The sequence below is a fragment of the Castor canadensis genome, chromosome 12, assembly GCF_047511655.1.
Source record: "Castor canadensis chromosome 12, mCasCan1.hap1v2, whole genome shotgun sequence".
Classification (NCBI taxonomy): Eukaryota; Metazoa; Chordata; class Mammalia; order Rodentia; family Castoridae; genus Castor; species Castor canadensis.
The window spans coordinates 77,718,883-77,732,333 of NC_133397.1; the positions used below are offsets into that span (position 1 = coordinate 77,718,883).

Sequence of the window (13,451 nt, forward strand, 5' to 3'; positions counted from 1 at the left end):
CTGACCTCTTAAATTGGAGGAACCACACATTGCCTTATTCAGAAAAGCCCCAGGCCATGACCAACCTCCTAGAATCCATATTTCAGAGCTATCAATCTAGTTGGAATGACTGCCAACACATCCTCCTGACATTTTTCAACACAGAAGAGTGGCAGCAATTCCTAACAGAGGCTCACTGCTGGTTCCAAAGACAGGCCCCAGCAGGAACACTAGAAGCTTGGGCAAGAAAGGCAGCCCCCAAAGCCCAGCTTACCTGGGACATTAATACAGAAGAAGGACAAGGAGTCCTCATCCAATATTGTGCTTCCTTCCTTCACAGGCTCAGGGCTGGAGCTTAGAAACCTACCAATATGTCCTAAACTGTGGCAGTTGTACAGAAACCAAAGGAATCACCAACTGATTTTTATGAGGGACTCTTTGAGACCTTCTGAGTGTACACTCCCTTTGATCCAGAAGTGCCAGACAATCAACAGATGGTCATTACAGCATTCGAGTCCCAGTCATACACTGACATTTGCCAGAAACAGCAGAAACTTGAAGGCTTCTTTGGAATGAATGCCACCCAGTTATTAGAAGTGGCAAAAATGGTCTTTGTAAATCAAGACCATAAGGCAAAATGAGAGCTGATAAATAAATGAAAACCAAGGTGTCCTTACTGGCTGCAGCACTGGGGAAGCTGGACCTGACCAAGCAGTCAGCTCCACTGCAGAAGGGGAGACCCAATGGAAGAGCCTTGCTTTAATGAGACCAATGTTCTATTGCAAGGAGATTGGCCACTGAAAGAATGAATGCCCCCACTGCAAGGGACCAACATCAGAGTCTAAGAAGATTGCTCTAGAAAGAAGACAGGATGGCAATCTGAACCAGAAACCCAGGACCTCATTTGTCTAGCAGGAGTCAGACTAGGGAAGACTGGGCTCCTTACCACTATGCCCCTAAGAACCCATGGTCAAAATGAAAGTGGGTGGGAACGAATGATTTTCATTGTGGATACATCTCCCCAGAAATCTTAGAAAGGATCCCAATCCCCATGGGTAACTGGTCCCATCCCCACCAACCTGGGAATATGATATGTATGAAAGATTGGAAAAAAAACCACTTCAACCCAGTCGGATAGGTCCCCATCTAGTAATAGTAGCAAATCCCATGTATGTTAAAGTTACAGGTATCAATCCATGGATTCATCACTCCCAGATGAAGAAGGCAGCAGCCCCCACAGACCTTAACAACTGGCAGTCTGTCCATGATCCAACTAACCCCCTCAGATTGAGGTTCCAGAGGATGTCACAGCAGCACCAATCACCCGAGAGAGCTCCAGCCCTAATCCAGCCACCTCCTGGAAGCTGGTTGATCAATGCATGGCAAAAGCCTGAGGATTCACTTGTCAGGACATAACTGTATGTCTCTTCTGCCAGCTATACCCCATCCTTCTGATTTCCACTGTTGCAACATTGTTCTCACTAGGGTTGGCTGTCTCTTCTCCCCAGGATTGGAATGTACAGCCAAATAGGAGCTGGCTTCCTGTTATCTCCTCTTAGTAGAAGACCTTACTGCTGTCTGGTGCTAACTGTAGCCCAGACCCCAGTCTCAGGCATGAGGCCTCTGATGTGCTTTTGCCTTCTGACTCTATTACATTTTAAGGTTACCCTACCTAGAGACTGGGATATCTGCTCAGCTTATGTTAAACCTCTCTTCTTCCAGGGAAAACTGTGGTATGCCTTCACCTATTACCAATACCTGTTGCCTGCATGCAGCACATCAATTTCTGAATGCACCAAAGGAGGGACATTTTACTATAAAGGAAAACTGACTTGCCTGACAGAGTCCTGCAAGAACAAAGGCACTATAGGGCAGATGTTTTGCTGGAAGAAAGATGGGGACCCCTTAAAGGCATGGAACAAGGAATTGGCAGGGAGAGGAAATAAACCTCATTATGTCTGGGCACCTTCTCATCCCCATGTCAGTGTACAAAGGGAAAAGCCTCAGATACAGACAGGCCATCCAAAGATCATTACCTAGATGGCTATAAGCCTATAAAAGATTGATCTGCCACATGTACAACCCCCATTGGGACTTGGAACCCCAAGTGTACAGGCTATTAAATGCAACTCACCACCTCCTTAATCTTATGAGCCCACCATTGGTAGGTGATTGTTAGTTCTGCCTGTCCTCAGGTCCCCTCCATTATATAGCAGCCCTGGTGAGCCCCTTTAGCCAGGGCGTGCATGATGCTACTCCCAGCTCTACCAGCACAAAACCCAAAGTAAGCAATATACAGCTATCTCAGAGGGCCCCCAATTGTACCTACTATTCAGGAGGAAACTATCCAGTGGGAGACCTTACTACTTGCCAATGTGCCCAAATCCAAAACTGTACAACCACCGCCATTAGATGTACAGTTGACAGATCATGGTGCAGTAGCCCAGGAACTTTTTTTGTATGTGGGGCCCTTGCTTATCAGTGTTTGCCAGTTAACAGGAAGGGCATTTGCACATTGGCACTCCTCACCACCCCAGGGAAACATAGTGCCTAACAATCAAACCCTCCCCATACCTTTGACAGCCCACACACAAAGAGAGCTATCCAATTCATACCTTTAGTAATTGGATTAGGGATCACGGCTGGAATAGGAACAGGCATAGAAGGAATTGTCTCATCAGCCTCCTATTATAATCAATTATCTGCAGACGTAACAAGTGATATAGAACAAGTGGCTAGGTCCATAGTGGCCATGCAAGACCAACTGGACTCCCTAGCATCAGTGGTCCTTCAAAATCAGAGAAGGTTGGACTTACTGCTGAAAAGGGAGGGCTCTGCCTCTTTCTAAATGAAGAATGTTGCTTCTATGTGAATCAGTCCAGAATAGTCAGAGACATGGCCCATCAGTTACAGGACCAAGTTGCATGTATGAGACAGGAATTAGCAAATTCCTGAAACAGATGGAGTGACATCTGGAATTGGGCTTCATGGCTTCTTCCCTTGGCTAGTCCCCTTTTCATAATCCTATTGGCCCTTTTATTTGGCCCTTGCATTTTCAATGCCATTATTCACTTCATTAGCTCATGAATGGAGGCAATAAAGTTACAGCTCCTGGTGACCCAATACAGACTCTTGGGACAAGAGGAGCCTGATAGAATCCTGGGAACCTAGGGACAATGCTTGTTCACAAGTAGGAAAAGCATTGAAAGAGGGGAATGAACAGGAAGATCACTCTAAAAGCAGGTTATAAGGACATAAGAAGTTCTTAGTTAAGGCATAAAATGGGTCCAAGGCCAATATAAAAGGCCCCATGCAGAGATAACCACCCATTCCTGCCTTTCTTTGTCTCCTCCTGTAAATACACTTCCCTACATATGTCTCCTGCTGCTTCTGCCTAAATAACCCCTATCCCTATACCACAACGTGAGCCTACTTATTAGCAACCAACACATTCACCATAACCAGATTCCCTGCACTGCCTTATAAGAATCCTGTAATTTCATTGTTCGGGGCCCAGAATTTTGATTGTGAGCTCATTTGTGATGGCTGGTGCCAAATAAAGTCCATGTTCTCCTACTTCTCTGTTGCTTGGTTTCTCATCAGACAACATTTCTGCAACACCAACATACAGTGTCCATGAGATATTTTTACCACAGCCTTGAAAGTACTGCAACCTATAAAGTGCATACAATAACCACACCTGTGAGTGGAAACTACTAATTATCCCTCCTATTCTGTATCAGGATAATCCAATTTATAGGCAGTTTTCTTTGCTCAGACATGGAAGCACTTTTAACACTGGCCCTTGTGTTACAATGTGTTACAATGCACCAAAAAGTACTATGACAAATATTTATAACTTGTATAAAAATTCCACATGCCTATTTCGGCTACCTCAAGATGCAAACAGATAAATCCCTAAATGCTGACTGGCTATACTCCTTTGTATTAAAAATAAAAACCACACAGGAAATATAGAAATTCAAATAGAAGTAACATAAACCTGTAATAATTTGGAAACAAAAAGCTATTTGGAGGACAAGCATAGATGACAAATGGTCTACATGCAAATTTTAGAATGAGGTAAACAAAACTTGGAAGGATGGTTAATTTTCCCCTCCTGCCTCCACTTTGCCTCCTTGAATGTTCAATGTCCACAATGTCATGTCGTCTCTCAGTAATTGCATTGTTAGTGTTCTGACTCTTCAATCACACTGTATGAAGTTCAGCAGTGGCTTGTCTTTGCATGTGAGCAGGCTTTCTCCTAAAAGAACACAGAAGTTAAGGACCAAACCTAATCTGATTGGATGCGCTGATTGCATTTCCTTTTTACTGATACCAAAAGCTTCTTGGCAAGGTTGTTGTGATTTATCCACAATCACTTTCTTGTCATCGCCAGCAGTAACCTCAGTCAAGTAAATGAAGCCTCCCTTCATTTTTAAATAGAAGACTTTGCTTTCTGCTTGTGAAGCCTTGGTGATCAAGAAGTTTTTCAAAAGTGACAGTGCATCCTTACATACAGCTCTGAAGTCAGTGTCAATTTTCTCTTTGTATTCTTGAGCCACTTATGAAATAAGTATTCTCTGGGAAACTTTGGTCAGAAGATGCCTAGCTTCTTATATCTGCATGGAAAGAATGCAAGCATGACTTGGAAATGTAGTAGTGGTTTTTTAAAAGAATGAGAAAATTATTGTAGGGAAAGCAGAGATGATGTCCCTGGCCAGGTGGAGTAGAAGCGTGTATGTCTTTGTTTAAAAGTCATTTTATAAATTCGAAGGGCAGAATAATCTGGAATAGTCTGGATGGACTCTGTGGGATAGACAAGAGTGATTGACAGGCTTGATTTACTTCTGCTCATGCACTTAAGCTAGCACTTAGGAATTTTAATTACATGCATGAGGTGGGATCAATATTCATGCTTTAAGCAAAGGGTTTTTATATGAGAGATAAAGGAGAGGAGGCAGGGAGGAATTGCCTCAAGGATTCTTATCTTATAGTTGCAGGAGATTTACAGTTGAACTGCCATCCTTCACAATTGCCACTAGGAAAAGTTACATGTTGCCTGAGAGTCCCAACAAAGAGTCTCTGGCCCCCTCATCTCCCCTTTTTCTGGCCTGTCTCAGAGTCATCTGCTCCTTTTTCTCAGCACCTTCCCTCTTTTGTTCAATGTTTATGAGTGTCCTCCAAGATGATCTATGGGCTACAACATTTTACTAAACAACCTAGAGAAGATCCATCTCCTCATTAGATAATTCAGCAACTTGCCTTCAGTCAGGTTGTCCTGTCGTCTTAGCACTCAGCCTCCTCTGCCAGTTTGATCTTTGCACCAGTTCTTTTTTGTCCATGAAGGAATGTGCTGTGTCTGGTGTGTGTGGCAGGAGATAGTCTCTGGGCAGCAGTGGTGATGCTGAGAATCTGTCAAAATATTTCTTAAGGGAAGAATTCCCTGAGTTGTTGAAAATATGAGCAAGGAATAGTTTCACATGATTTTGTGCCCCTGATCAATCACAGAAAAATTGTTCCCATAACTACTCTTTCTTGTCATGGATTTTGGGTAGCAACTGTCAACTATTCCAGAGTTTCAAAGGAGATTTCAGGTCTCAGAACTTTCTTTTACTGTGTCAGTGTAATTTGGATCAAAGACTGACCTTCTCCTTGGCCTTCATTCAAGATGGTCATTGTGGAAAAGTGTGCTGGCTCAGAACTGGTCAGGAACATTAATTTCAGACTTCCTGCCTCTAAAAGTGAGAGAGTTTCCATAGGTGTTTTCAGTAAACAAATTTGTGGTAGATTTTTTTTCAAGTGACCAAGGAATCTAACGCATACATTGTACATTATGGAAATATGGCCATGGGGGGAAAATAGAAATATTCTTGTGTTTTCCATTGTTAAAAAGAAAAACCTTTCTTCTAAGAGCATATGTTCTCTCTAATCATGGTCATTAACATGACTTTTTTGGATTCTTAAAATTCTAAGCTGAGTCTATGCTGTCTCAATAAAATATTGCTTCCTGCTGAATTGCGTTGGTGTCCCATGTCTCTGTTCAAAATTCCTGCTACAATATTTGTTAAATGAAAAAAATAAAATAAATATTTATTTGTTAATAATATTTCAGGTTGAGTGCTAAAATCTCAAGATCGGTTAAGTAATTTGCTTTGGATATAAAATACTGAGTTATCAGGCTAGGCACTTGCCTCAAGTGGTCAAGCACCTGCCTAGGAAGCCTGAGGCCTTTACTTCAAACTGCAGAAAAGAAAAAAAATAATGCATTGTAAATTATATAGTCAATTAATGATGTTTATTTTAATTTTATTTTATTTGAGACAGGGTGCTGTTATGTAGCCCAGGCTGGCCTCAAACTCATGATTCTCATGCTTCAGCTTCTTATACACTGGCATTATAGATTTTCAACCTGCACCTGGCTATGAATGCTCTAATTTTTTCAGTTTCCTGTACTGTGCACTCATGTAAATAATGCAAGGGGATCTCAGTGTGATAAAACCATAAATGTGTACAGTGTACCTTGATCAAGGTCACCATTCCATTACATTCCCATATCTCTCTACCACTTCCCCACTTTTTCAAAGAGTGTTTGGTGGGTTTCATTGTGCTGTCTTTGTATGTATATATGCAGCATACTTCATATGTTAATGGTGCTGGTTTAGTCTGTGATCAGAGGACTTCCAAGTTCTTTGTTCCGTGTGGAGGAATCCATGGCAGGACACATGGGTGTAAAGGGAGTTTTTTTAAAAGTCAGGGAAGAGAAACACAAGAGGGAGCATGGTGGGTGTTGATGGAACTGAGGGCAGACAGCATGCTTTGCTTTCTCAGGTACTTTTAAAACTTATGATAATCTATGGGAAGAAGGAGCAAGGTGGTTACCATTCAATAATCAATGAGCCGGGAGGGGATGGGTGGTTTTTGGCCAGGTGAGGGTGATTCTTGAGGCCAAGCACGGTTCATTGATATGTAATATCTTTTTATGAGTCCCAAACTTTCCCTAATTTCAGCCTGCCTCAATAACCACATGATCCTTTCCTTTATTTCAATAATTTCTTTCTGCTTTTCTCTTTTTTTAGGCAGTATTGGGGTTTGAATTCAGGGCCTAATGCTTGCTAGGCAATCACTCTATCATTTAAGCCACTCTGCCAGCCCTGTAATTTATTTCTTAAATATACTTTCAGAAATCCAAAATCTGCAGGTATTTCTTTGCTTTGATTTGATTCACAGTCAAAATATCTTTTTGTTTTTAGGTGATAAGAATCTCTAATTTTATTGTCCACTGACTCTTGAAATGGTATTCCTATGGTTTCCTGAGGACTTAGAATGTTTATGATCCCCTCCACTAATGTTTTGGGCATCTTGTCAGTAAGAAAGACCATTTAGGCCAATGTCAAGGTTGGTGAGATATAGCCTCTCAAGACAATGTATTTCCAAAGTGAACATCCTTGAAAATGTTGTTCAGAGCCATTACTTCCCAAAGAAATGTTTTTCCCCTTCTCCATTTCTCACTTTACTTAAGAAGCCTCTCTTCAGTTCCTAGCTAGTTGTGGGAAGAAGAGTTTCCAGCTCCTCTCTGGTTCACACTTTCTCTGATATCAGAGCCTTTCTGACCTCAGCCTTAAATTAGAATCCCCCAGGATTTCTCACAGAGTAAGAGACCCATCTGTCTTTGCCTCTCTGGCCCATGTATACCCTGGACACTGGAGGCAAGTGCTTGGAGTGTTTGTCAATGGCTTGCCTATAAGAGTGGCTTTGGACATAGGACACACTTTTGTTGCAGATGATAAAAAATTTGTCCCCAAAATTGTCACATTCTTTTTGTCTTTCCTCCTTTATTTTGTCCCTCTCTCCCTCCCTTCTTTATGCTTTCATCATCACGAAGCCCAAAGACTGGGTAAAATCTTTATTCTATGCTATTTCTACTTTTTTTGTGGTACTGTCATTTGAACTCAGAGCCTACACCTTGAGCCACTCCACCAGACTTTTTTTTGTGATGGGTTTTTTCCAGTAAGGCTTTTCAGTGAACTATTTGCCCTGGCTGGCTTCAAACCTCCATACTCCTGTTCTGTGTCTCCTTAGTAGCTAGGATTACAGTCATGAGTCATCAGAGCCTGGCTAGTTCTATTTTTTTTATTCAAACTCAAATTATCTTTTTGTTCTTCCTTCCCTTCCTTTCCCTGTTTGCCCTTATGCCTCCCAATCTTCCTACTTCCCGCCTTGTTTACTTCTTCCATTTCTTCCTGCCCCCTTACCTTATACTTTTCTTGCTTGCTTTTGTTGTGGTTGTTTAGCATTTTTTTAACTAGTACTGTCTGAGATAATTCACCTATCATTTCTGTAAAACTCAAACAATTTAAGTATATTATATTTCCAGTTTAAAACTAAAAGTTTTTATTAAAGTATCTAGAAGTTTGTGATTTAGAGCTTTTGTGTTGACCTGAGAGCTTCTGACTTATATGTCTTTTTGTTTTGCAAAATTAACCAATCTGTGATGATATTTTTGGCTGTTGATTTACATCAGGTACATTCACAACCCACTATCAGGTAATTTGCTTATTTTCTGATTGCTTTGCAAAGCCACTCAGACCCAGTCCAGCTGCTCAGAATTTATAAACATGGACTATATAAATTCTGATGCAGTGAGAACTGAGCTGCATCACGCAGGCAGGGGCAGCAATTCACAGACCCAGGTCCTCATGTCCCTGTTGCTCTGGTCTCTGTTCATTAAGTTTAAAATGTCACAATCTCTTCAGAATAATATTTTTGTAGAGATAAAATTAAAAGATGTACTTGGATGTAATGATTTCCCATATGAACCCAATAGTGTATTGATGTAACTCCATTAGAAATGACATTTTAAATGACTATTCAATGTTTGTTTTATAAGGTCTGTGTGTATGTATTTATTATGATCATTATCCATTCCCAATTGCAGCTATCAGTATGAACTGTAACTCCAGACAGTCTTTTGTGTACCAACAACAATAAGAACTAATTGCTCTGGTACCAGCAGAAAGCAGGACTGTCTCCTAAACTTCTAATCTACTGGGCATCCACCCAGGTATGTGGGGTCCCTGACTGCTTCAGTGGCAGTGGGTCTAGCATAGATTTCACTCTCACCTTTAGCAGCCTACAGCCTGAAGACATGGCAGGTTACTACTATAAGCAGAGTTATAGTGCTCCTCATACAGTGCTTCAACCTTGAACATAAACTTCCTCTCAGAGGATCATCAGTTGCTCACACCCCACATAGCCATGGCCTGGCACACTTCCTCTATCTGCCTGAAAGCCCATGTGTCCTTATTTCTTCATGAGAAGCCTTGCATGCTCAAGAGAAAATGAAGGGGATCAAGGTATCTTAGATCCTTTGGAACAGAGGTATCTATAGTTAAATGCAGTGGGGAACCTCTGTATTGGATTTTTAATACATCTGTAGCAATTTACACAAACTCTGTGGCTTGAAGATGAGAAATCAATCATTTTATAGCTTTGGGTTCAGAATTCCAACACAGGACTCAACAGAAGGCTGTTGCTAGGCTGCACTCCCATACAGAGAGTGTAGGCGAGAATTATGTCTCTTGTCTTTCCATCTTCTAGAGTTCAGTGGCTTTCCTTGTTGAGTTGCTCTATTTTTCCATCTTCATGGCAAATAAAGTATCAGTTCTCACCCTTCTTTTGGGGTCACAGGGACACAGAAGTTTCTGTATATGCTTTCCAAATTGGACATCAAGAAACATCATTCTGTATTTATGGATGTGATTTTGTATTGAATAGACTTCTTTCCAATCTCTATCCCTCATATTATTTAATAGAATTCATGTTTAGTGAAAGGTTTGTGTCCCTATGAAAACATTGTGCAAAATTATTTCATTCACCCTTTCCAATGCCCAGTCTTAGAATGCACCTTCTCTAACCAGCCTCCCTCCTGACTTCTAGTACCTCCTTATAATGCTGCCAAATTGTGAATCTGTCAAGGGTTTGACCTATTGATTCAGTCAGAGCTCTCATGATCCAGTTACCTCTCAGTGATTGGATTTACCAGGTGGGGGCAAAGACTTCAATACATAAGTCCTTTGGGAGACAATTCATAGCATCAAGTAAATATCTAGTTGGATGACATCCAGAAATTTATCTCTACTTATGCTACATGTAGAATTGCAAAAACAGGAAAGGCAATATAAATCTTAAAAGAAATGAAAGGAATCCCACTATTTCTTAGAATACAATAACAATGTGAAATGTTTTGTATTGCTGCACATCAAAGGGCACATGTATTGGGCATCTGAAACATTTGGGCCCTAGTGTGTTTTATGTATGTTTGGGACATTACCAGCTCTCACTTATCCCTTACAGAACACCTTGCCGAGAGTTCCTTAAACTGTCATGAACGTGATCATGAAGACAGAATTGACAGACCATGATCTTCTTCAAATCCAATCTGTTGAGGCCAGACATGGTGGCACAGGCATGTCATCCTAATTACGCAAGAGAAGTAAATAAGTAGATTGTAGTCCAGGGCAGCCTAGGTGAAACGTAAGACCCTATTGAAAAAACAACAAAAAAGTTTTTGGGGGGATAGTAGAGTGCCTGGTTAGCAAATGTGAGACCTTGAGTTCAAAGCCCAGTATGCCCCCTCTCAGAGAGGCCAATCTGTTCCTGTCTGCTTATCTATCTGTCTATCTGTCAATCAATCTATCTATCTACATGTCTATCTACATATCTATCTATCTATCTAGCATTTGAACTCAGGATCATGTACTTGCTAGTTAAGTGATCTTTCACTGAAACCACATCTTCAGTCCATTTTACTTCATGTATTTTTTAGACAGGGTCTTATTCTTTTACATTGGATGGCAATCATCCTATCTCTTTTTCTTGCATAGCTGAAATTACATGCATGGGCCATGATAAGCACTTGTTCTTTGTGATAAGGCATCTCTAGCTTTCTGCCCAGACTGCACTTGAGCCATGATTCCCCTATCTGTGCTTCTCAAGTAGTCGATATTACTTGTATTGGTCACCATGCATGGACTTCTCTATGTATTTTTGTAGAACAGAGTTCAACCTTGGTTGTTGGGTATAGACCCAAGTTTGGAAAATATCTGTGGGAGAAAATGGGAAGAGCTTCACCACATTTCAATCCAACCCAGAGATTTCTGCATCAACCTGGTCATGAGCTAAGTGGGACATAACTTCTATTTAGATTTCTCATTCTCCTATTCACAAGCAAAATGTTGATATCTACATTAGTTTTGTATTGCTGAGTAAAAAATGACCATCAATTTAACAATGCATGACTTCAGGGTCTTCTACCTCAGAAATCTAGGAATGGATGTCTGTGTTTTCTAGGTCTTTCAAAATTAAAATTGAGAAGCAGGTTGGACAGAACTTCATCTGAAGCTCAGTCTTCTTCCAAGTTCAAGTAGTTGTGGAAGAATTGGTTTCTGGTAGTTGTAGTCTGAGGTCCCATTTTTTTTTTTGGATGTAAATGCACAGGTCCTGGAAGCCACACTCATTCCCTCCAAAAGGGCTCCCTTTATCTCTAACACCAGCATTACAGAGTCTCCCCTCACATAATCCCTTTCATGTTCTGAATCTTTCCACATTCCCTTTCTTTGAGTCTAGATCCAGATTTTTATAGGTTGTATGTACAATTAGCTGAGTTGCCCTCAGAAAATATGTCCTTCTTAAAGTCGCCTTGTTTCATTATATCTGCAAAATCCTTTTAGTAGAAGGTGAATTTTTATTTGAATGTTTATCTGGAATAAGGTGTGTTGATTCTATGGTCAGCAATTGGTAGGCTGGAAAAATGAGAATTCGTTGTATATAATATCATTATCGATAGCTTACCAAATAATTATTGGGTCCTGTGTGGTTATTTTGAACTAGGTATTGTCCACAGGTTTAAACATTGGCATCATTATATAATTTTAGAGGATTAAAGAGTGAACAGTCTAGCTGGCACAGGAATGATGATGGTTTCTACCCTTTTTTTCTTCTATGTGTATCAGGCAAAACACACACTACAAAATACTCAGTGCAAACATGAACTAATTCTTACTGTTTCCCCACAAGCTCTAATTGTATGTAGTAAGCAGAAAGCTTAAGTATGCTAGCAGATCTCCATCATCTCTTAGCACCAGGGCTGTGTCTGCCTCCAACATGGCTTCCTTGTTTCCTCCAGCAAGCCCAGCACATCCATCTTCTGGGCCAGTGCATTTTCAGAATGCTCTTCTCTGAGCTCTGCATGACTAAATATCTCCTTTCAGACATGAACTCCATTGGCTGCATTTGAACCAGAGAGTGATGAATGTTGAGGAATAGAAAGCTATGTGAAGCAGCAGAAATGAGAATGTATGTACATATAAATAGAATTGTGCATTAGCAGAACACTTCTAAATGTGAAGGGGCACCTACAACTTGCAAAGAGTCAAGAACGAGAAGATCATAGACCAGATGATGTTGTGGAGAGTTACTGTGCCTTTGAGGTTTCACCTAAAATGAGGGGCTAGGAATATCCTCTTGAGAATCAAAAATTGAATTTGTGAACCAAACTACAGAATTACTATAATGTGCAGAACAGCTAATGTTCCGTACTTAGCAGCAGATGCAGGTAGCTAGGTGGTAAGGTGAATTCAAATGATTGAAAGAGTGGTAGAAATGGTACAAATCAAGTTTGATGAAGGAAGCAATTGATCTTACAGACAAATTTTCTGTGTGATGTTGTATCCTATGTGTAGAATGATATTAATGGGTAAGATGAGTCATCAGTTTCTTCATTGATTTAATATGAGTTACTGAAAGAAGGCTGCAGTCATTGCCTAGAGAATAGTGTAGTAGGCAAAACATTAAAGATACTTGGCAAAAGGAAAGACAATGAGCCATCCTCCCTAGAAATTTTAGAACATGAGGATGACCAGCAGAAGGCAGTGAGTACCCACCTTTTTTTTTTTAAAGTAACCTTTTAAATCTTCCACCTGCCCAGAGACTTGTGATCCTATAAATAAAATTTTGTGGACTATTTAATAACAACAAAACCTAAGTGAAAATTCTGTCTTCATTAAACTTTTAATTTTTATATTTCTCAACCGAAAAGGCATTTTGAAAACACTGCCTTGGCTCTGGGACATCATTCTTTGTTAATTTCTTGCTGCAATGGCTATTGCTTCTCAGTGTTCTTACTTATTTTTCCTCCTGTGTTTGACTTCCACTTATTGGTTACCTGTCAGTGCCCAGTCTGCCTTCATCTGTTTTTAGTCATTACCTAGTGATCTTACCCCATGTTCCAGATATGCTCTACTGGTTCAGATTGCTTCACTGAACTTTAGAATCTCACATAAACATTCACTTTAGCAACACTGCCGAGTGGAGCTCTGGCAGCAGGTAACAATTCTATTGTGTTCCTTTTGACTTCCTGATTCCTACCTGCTTTCCAAGTTTGCTTTCCTTCAGCATTCCCCTCTCAGAAG

General features: G+C 40.6%; 1 pseudogene and 1 gene segment (V, D, J or C); both read right to left on the bottom strand.

Annotated features, from left to right (window-relative positions):
• The window catches only part of LOC109699244 (immunoglobulin kappa variable 4-1-like), a 935,238-nt gene that overhangs the window by 612,195 nt on the left and 309,592 nt on the right, over window positions 1-13,451 (bottom strand).
• Window positions 4,086-10,437, bottom strand: LOC109678715 (14-3-3 protein zeta/delta pseudogene; annotated as a pseudogene).